We start from the raw sequence: 7,582 nt of genomic DNA on the forward strand, positions 1-7,582 counted from the left end.
AAGAGCTACTGATCCAGAGATTTCATTTCTCCTAATTGCCTATAGAAGAACTATGCTATCATCTTGATGCCAAATAGTAGACACCTACTACAACATCTCCTTTGTTTTCTATCCCCTCATCCTTACTCAGCAGCTCTCAGTCACGTCATCCCCAAAGGCAAGGGCTGTACAGGCAACCTCTCACTTACATATAATGCAACTCCTTCACCTTGTCTGCCTTTTCTTCCTGAACAGCCTGTAACACTTACTTTCTGGGAAGATCTAAACCCTTGGTAAATCTCTTTTTCCTTTAGGGTATAGTATTTAAGTACTGGAAGAGTAAGAAAGATACTGTTGTAATTTTATACATTAGTACCAAAATTGGTATGTACCATCACATTCTGTAAATAGGGAGATTTATACCATTTGTATTAATTTGGTTGTAGTGATGCCAGAGGAGAAAGAAAGAGGCTTTTTTCCATCTGCATGAACTTTGTGGACACATTGAGAGTGTACTATTTATGGTGAAGTCTTCTTCTTGGAAAGAAGTCCTAATTGTTTTGTGTTCTTTATCATATTTGTCCTTGCACATTAATAGCTCTCCTCTGACCTTCACCCTTAATACCTTGATACCTAAAACCCCTCTCAGCTTTTATTTTGCTTCTTCTAGTTATCATCTTCTTCTGTAGGTCCTCCATGCCCCTAATCAACTGCTTAGTCTTAGTTTGCCTTCATGGCAGGTGGAATTTGTCATTCTTAGAATAGAATCATTAAGGTTGGAAAAGACCTTCAAAGTCATAAAGTCCAACTGTCAGCCCTACACCCCTGTGACCACCAAACCATCTCCCGCAACACTGTGTCTACCCATTTTCTTTTCATACCTCCAGGGGCTGTGCCTCTACCACCTCCCTGGACAGCCTGTTCCAATGCCTCACCACTCTTTCTGTGAATAAATTTTTCCTAATATCCAATCTGAACCTCCCCTGATGCAACTTGACCCCATTTCCTCTTGTTCTATCACTGGTCACTAGGGAGAAGAGCCCAACACCCAACTCACTACAGTCTCCTCTCAGGTAGTTGTAGAGAACAATGAGGTCTCCCCTCAGCCTCCTCTTTTCCAGGCTGAACAGCCCCTGCTCCCTCCGCCTCTCCTCATAAGACCTGTTCTCCAGACCTCTAATTGTCCTAGTTGCCCTTCTCTGCACCCTCTTCAGTTCCTCAATGTCCTTCCTGTAGTGAGGGGCCCAGAACTGAACACAGTACTAAAGGTGCAGCCTCACCAAGGTCGAGTAGAAGAGCAGGATCACCTCCTTGGTCTTGCTGGTCACACTGTTGCTGATGCAGGCCAGGACGCTGTTGACCTTCTTGACCACCTGGGCACACTGTCAGTTAGCACCCCCAGGTCCCTCTCTGCTGGGCAGCTCTCCAGCCACTCCTCCCTAAACCTGTAGCACTGCCGGGTGTTGTTGTTGCCAATGTGCAGGACCTGTCATTTGATGTTATTGAAACTCATGCAGCTCCTCTTGAACATGAGGAATGAGAAATGTCCATGGTGATACAGGTGAATTATGACCAGGGCTTTGCACAGGGCTTGTCCTTCCTATGGAAATATCCTGCCTGACATACAAGAATGCATTTGCCTTTCTCACATTCATGGCTCATAGTCACCCTGTGATCTACTAATGCTCTCAGGGATATTTGCCTTCTCAGATACTTCCTAACTGTAGCAGAAACTCCTGGCACTTCACCTGATGTTGTGTTACTTATTTCTAATCTGCAGTGCTTGGCACGTTTTATTTTAAATCCTTGCTGCTTAATGTATCCTTCCAATGCTCTCCCCCATCTCGCCAGTGGAAAGTGAGCAAGTGGCTTGTGTGGGACTTAGCTGCCAGCTGGGGTTAAACCATGACACCAATCAAGGTTTTCAGTAAGGCATTTTTTTAATTCTTAAATAGCTCCTAAGTTTTCACGTAACAGCATTATCTGAAAAGGTTTTCCTGTTTCTGCATGTGTCCAAGAATATTTTTTTCACTACAATTTTTTTTTTTTTTTTTTTTTTTACCAATTTATCTGCTGTTACACAACCTGACTGAATTTGCTCAAGAGGCTAAGTTCAGGATTCAATTACTATTTTAAGTAGAATGGTAGCTCTGTGTAACATTACTAATTTCGCATTGACAAATGTGTTTTAGAAGGACATACCTTTGTGGTAGAAATTGAGTTCAACAGATCTTTTTTTAAATGTACATTCCCTGATACCTGCTTGCTCTGTTTCTTGAATATAATTTGGTATGATCCTTTTACAGAATTAATGACTGAGAATCCAGACAAATCTAGTAGTTTCCAGAGCAGGTGGTTCCATGGATTTGTAATAAAAAAATAAACATTATATTAGCTCAGGTAATGAATGTCAGCTGAGTGTGAGCTTTTGTAGACATTAAGAAACAATTTTTGAATCCACGGATCATAGGAATTGTATTAATATCTTTGTAAGATTAAACTAGGGAACAGTGTAACAGGATAAAGACATGTTCGTTGCTGAGACCTAACTTTGGAGCAATTAGGAGCAGTTAAAGGTAAAATATTACTGAGCTAAAGGTAAAATATCTGTCCTTTGCAATAGCTGAGATTTTTAGTGGGATTTTATTGACAGCAACAATCTAATGAAATTTGTGAATTTCTATGCAGAAATGGAGCAATGTTGAAAAAACTTGCAAAGCATCCCAGAGTACCACATAAGTAAATTAATATTTTTTGTTCTTTTTATCTATGTGGGATGAAGTCTACATGCTGATGCTAAAGTGATAACTGTAACTAGGCATTTCAGAGCTCTTTTCATCAATAAATACCCTACGGAAGAACCATCCTCATTCCTTTCCAAAAAATATCACTCACTAAACAGACCTGTGTTATTGCTTGAATGGAACCAGAATTCCAGTCAGAAGTCTTCAAAATAGTAGTGTGGGCTTTTTAATTAGGTTAAACAGCTAGTTACCTACATTCAAGGAAATATACCTGCATAAGTTTACAGTTGAAAAAGCAAAAACACTGCTACCATAAGGAGATGTGTAGGTATATGTCGACCTATTAATTTTTCTATGTATGTACATATATAAATACCTAGGTGTAGATATACATATCCTTGAGATAAGGCATTTATTCAATCTATTCAATAATTCATAATAATATTTAAGTCCAAGGGTTTTATTTTTTTATTATTTATTTGTACCTACTTCATTTTTGCACCCTACAACAGGAATGAATACAAGGCATAGCAGGCCATCTAAAATACAGAGCAATGGCTTCTTTATCAGCAGCTATTCTTATGACTGAAGTATTTTACTTTGCCATCATCTTACTCATAGAAGTAAATGAAATAACTCTGTCTTGCAGAATATAGCGTAAATTTTTCTTGACACAGTATATGAACCTCATAAACTGAAAGCAGAGGAAAATGCATAACTGATATTGAAGGTTATTATTTTAAGATCTTTCCACTATTGTGAATTGTATTATTTATCTTGGACCTAAAGACTTCATCAAAATCATACAAATATTATTTGTTGTAAAACAGTGTGGTGAAAAAACACCTTTTTTTTTTTTTTTCCCTTCAAAAATTTGTTGTACAATTAGAGAAAATAAACCAAAGAAATGGGTGCAGGAAACTCAGAAAGTAATCAGGTTGTAGGCTGATAAATGCTTACTTAGTTTAACAAAGTTCAATAAGGAGATAGGGATTTCTTAGAATTCTTTAGAATTAGTTAATGGGATCAAAGAAAAATGAAGCCAAAAGAAAGTAAAATTGGAACATGAAAACTTAGACCACAAAAAACCAAAAACAACAAAAACACACACAAAAAAAGAAAATATAAGAAATATTGCTTAGAAGGGAAAATATCTTCACATTCACTTTACTTTTCAAGATGGATTTGCCCCATGGTATGCACATGAAGTGAAGTGATTTCAGGTCCAGATGCTGGTAAGTACTTCATCAATTCTGAACTACTAGGCAATATTGTTATGTTCAATTATGCTTACAGTCTTTCAGGTTTTATTTGAAGACTCAAGAATTGTATTTCTCATGTAAAACTTCATCTGCATCTTCATTAACACTTTGTGGCTTGCCAAACGCAGGAGATTTAGAAGATTTTTGTTGAGCAGCCAACATGTTTCTTTGATTCAATATATTTGTCCTGTGATTTTTTTTTTTCACAGAAGCAGATGCTGCAAAGTCCATACTTTCATCTTTGGAAAATGTTTAAGAAGGTGTCACATATAAGTTCCCAAGTTCTTTAACTGCAAAATCTTTCTTCAATGAGAAATTTCAGCTAGGAGCTCAAAGACTTCCTGTTGCAAAGATAATGGATTTTTGTTGCTCAGCTTAAACATACAAATCACTCATAAAAAATCTGTAATATAAAATGATCCTTTAAAATAGTTTGAAGATGCCTTTTGAATATTTCTGACATCCACTGATTTATTTTTCTGACTCAGATCAGTTACTAACTGACCTGTTTCCTTTATCTGTAGAGTGCAAATGCAGAGATTGACAAAATTAGAGGAAAGAAAATATTAATCAGCATATTGAAAATTACCATCTCCGTCAACTCTGTGTTTTCCAGGAGTACATCTTTGATGGATCAATATGTTTTACATGGAAATACTTCTAGATGGATACCTAATGAAGTTATACTCTGGGCTAATAATAGAATTAGCTGAAGCATAACAGAATAATTGTGAGGAAAGCATAGATTATGTTCTTTAATGTTATCAGATATAAATAATAGAACTACTAATAAGATGACTTTTTATCAAATGGACATTTATTTTTGTTAAGGTTTGCTTAGTCGAAGTCTACTTTAGAAAACCTCTTGTTTTTTTCAAAAGTTAGTGACTATTATACAAATTTCACCAAAATAAGTATTTTCTGACTTTAGATGAAACAGATATATCTTATTTCCTTGCACACATTACACATGTGAAACTCATCAACTGATTGCTCATTTTTCTTCTTGCATCTGTAATTAATGTAGCTCAAGGGTTGTTTTAGATGAGATACACTAAATTGTACACGAGGATATGCATACATGTATTCTTGTAAAAAGACACATCCACTTCATAAACACTCAGCATGAAGATTCACTTTTCTTTCTGGAGAACCAAGAAACTCCTTGAATGTGGATCTCTCTTTGACCACTACATTGTCTACCGTTTTAGTGCTGGAACATGTTTAATTCAACAGCTCTATTGAAGGCTCAATGGAAATTTATCTTCTTCCTCCCTTCTTGAAGGCCTGCTTAGCCAAATTAGTTTATGAAATTAATAGATCAACCTGCATAAAAAATAATATATAATAACATAATAAATTATTATTTGTTTGAAGGACTTTCAAACTAGCCGATAAGTTTTCAATTAAAAGGAGGCCTTTTACTGCATGAGGAAATTATCTATATGCATAGTAAGTTTGATGCAAGACATTATATTTGCAGGGACAACCTTTAAATAAATAACTACTTTTTCAAAACTCCAGGCAGAAGTACTGTAATTAAAGGTCACAGCTGGTAACGTCCAGTAGCTTTAAGGACATAAAAATGTAAGCATGGGACCAGCTACTTTTGGACCATCTGTTTGCTAGCAGCATGTTCTGTGAATTGGATCAATATACAGTCTCTCTGAAAAGGCCTTTCAATATGCTTAGATTTTCCTCTTTTTCAAGCTGAATTGTTCTGTTATGAAGAAGTTTATAAAGTAAAGCAGGACCAATTGTTAATTGTAGAGAAGAAACTTTGTAATCTATTTTTGCAGATTGTTTGCTTAAATAGCCTGATGTCAGTCAATATCTTTTCTTTCTTCTCTTTGCTGAACAGTTCAGATGAACAAATTAACGCTTCATATACCATTGATGAATTATTCCCTGTTCATTGTTATTACTTCAACTCTGTGTAGTTTGACTAATCAATTTGTTATGTGTGTAAGGACTGTGTAAATGGCTGACTGAAACTTTTAAGTAAAGTTATTAAATCATACAAACAATATAGTGTAAAGTTTTAATGCAAAAGGACCAAATACCATGTTCTTATAGTTGCTAATCCTAGGAAAAGGTTCTTTACAAGGACCCACTCAACTGATAAAATTTTGAAATAATAACAAATCACAGCACCTCTAAATACACAAAAATCTAGAAAATATTTGAGTTGGCTTTTAAATTTTGTTTAGAAAATTTTATCGGTGATATTTCAGTTTATTTTTAATTGCTGAGTAATTTCTTCCAAACATAAAACTTGATATTGTTGCAGGGCTTATTGTACTATTGATTCTGCTGTGCTTGCACCTAATTAACATTTTTCTTAGGTGCATGTGTTTTGTATAAACCTAAAGCAAGAACTCTTACATAACGCCCAGAACCTCTTTGTCAGAGTACCTGTAAATTGTTTTCAGTTAACATGACTGGTGATGCTCAAGTACTATAGATACCCTTTGTGTTACAAAAAGATTAATTCTGTGATGTGCTGAGTATCACTTGTGTTCTACTGAGCAGTCTTTTTCAACTGAAGAGGACTCAGGTATGTGCTTAGCTTTCAGAGGAAACCAGTGTATATCATGAATGTCATTTGATTTCAGTGGCATTAGGGATTGACTATTGATTAATTCCCAAGCTCAATTTCAGAAATAATTTCTACCTACAACTCTCAATTTCTGAAAAAAATTACAAAAAAAAATCCCTACAATATCATATAGCTTATGCTTACCTGCAGGTCATCCATCTCTCTGAAGAATCTTTAGAGGTCTATTACAGTATTTTACGCAAAGATATACGATGACCAGGTGTTTTATATATGACACAATTACCTATATTCTCACAGTTCTTGAGAATACCACAGGACTTTGTATGGAGAAGAGCTAACATTGATTTTAAAAAAATAAATTGGTTTATTCAATGCTATGGCTGAAAAACATTAAAATGAAAATAAAATGGTGGCTTATAAGATTCTTTCTGTAGTGACACTTATCTTTAGTAACGGGTGATTCTCTTTTCAGAGACACAGAGGCACCTGTTTGCAGACCAGACCAGCTCTCTAAAGAGGTGTGCTGTCTACCAGGTGCTCTCATCAGGGCTGTTACTGAGAGGCTCCCTAGCCTCATACACTCAACTGACTATTACCTGCTCCTGGTGTTTCATGTGGGTACTACTGATGCAGCCATCAGCAGTGTTAAGCATATTAAAAAGGATTACTGGGCCCTGGGAGCAGCAGGTAAGAACTCTGGAGCACAAGTAGTATTTTCATCAATCCTGCCAGTCAAAGGGAAGGGGATAGACAGGGCCAAATGGATCTAGCAAATCAGGTGGCTACATAACTGGTGCTACAGCCAGGGGTTTAGCTGCCTGGATCATGGGACCAGCTTTGACAAACCTGATCTGCTGGGGGCTGATAGGACCCATCTGTCAGAAAAGAGGAAGAGCATCCTCAGCCATAGGGTAGCCAAACTGGTGAAGAGGGCTTTAAACTGATGTGGAGGAGGGAACCTCCATTCATCCCACGCCAATCAATTTCAGTGTGTTGCCAGCACCAGTAACAGATGCCCAGAGCCTATAGAAGGGTTG

At 36.5% G+C, this 7,582-nt stretch overlaps 1 pseudogene; it reads right to left on the reverse strand.

Annotated features, from left to right (window-relative positions):
- Window positions 1–774: 774 nt before the first annotated feature.
- LOC127380818 (uncharacterized) lies at window positions 775–6,743 on the reverse strand (annotated as a pseudogene).
- Between the last annotated feature and the right edge of the window lie 839 nt (window positions 6,744–7,582).

Source organism: Apus apus, chromosome 2 (assembly GCF_020740795.1).
Source record: "Apus apus isolate bApuApu2 chromosome 2, bApuApu2.pri.cur, whole genome shotgun sequence".
NCBI classification, from domain to species: domain Eukaryota; kingdom Metazoa; phylum Chordata; class Aves; order Apodiformes; family Apodidae; genus Apus; species Apus apus.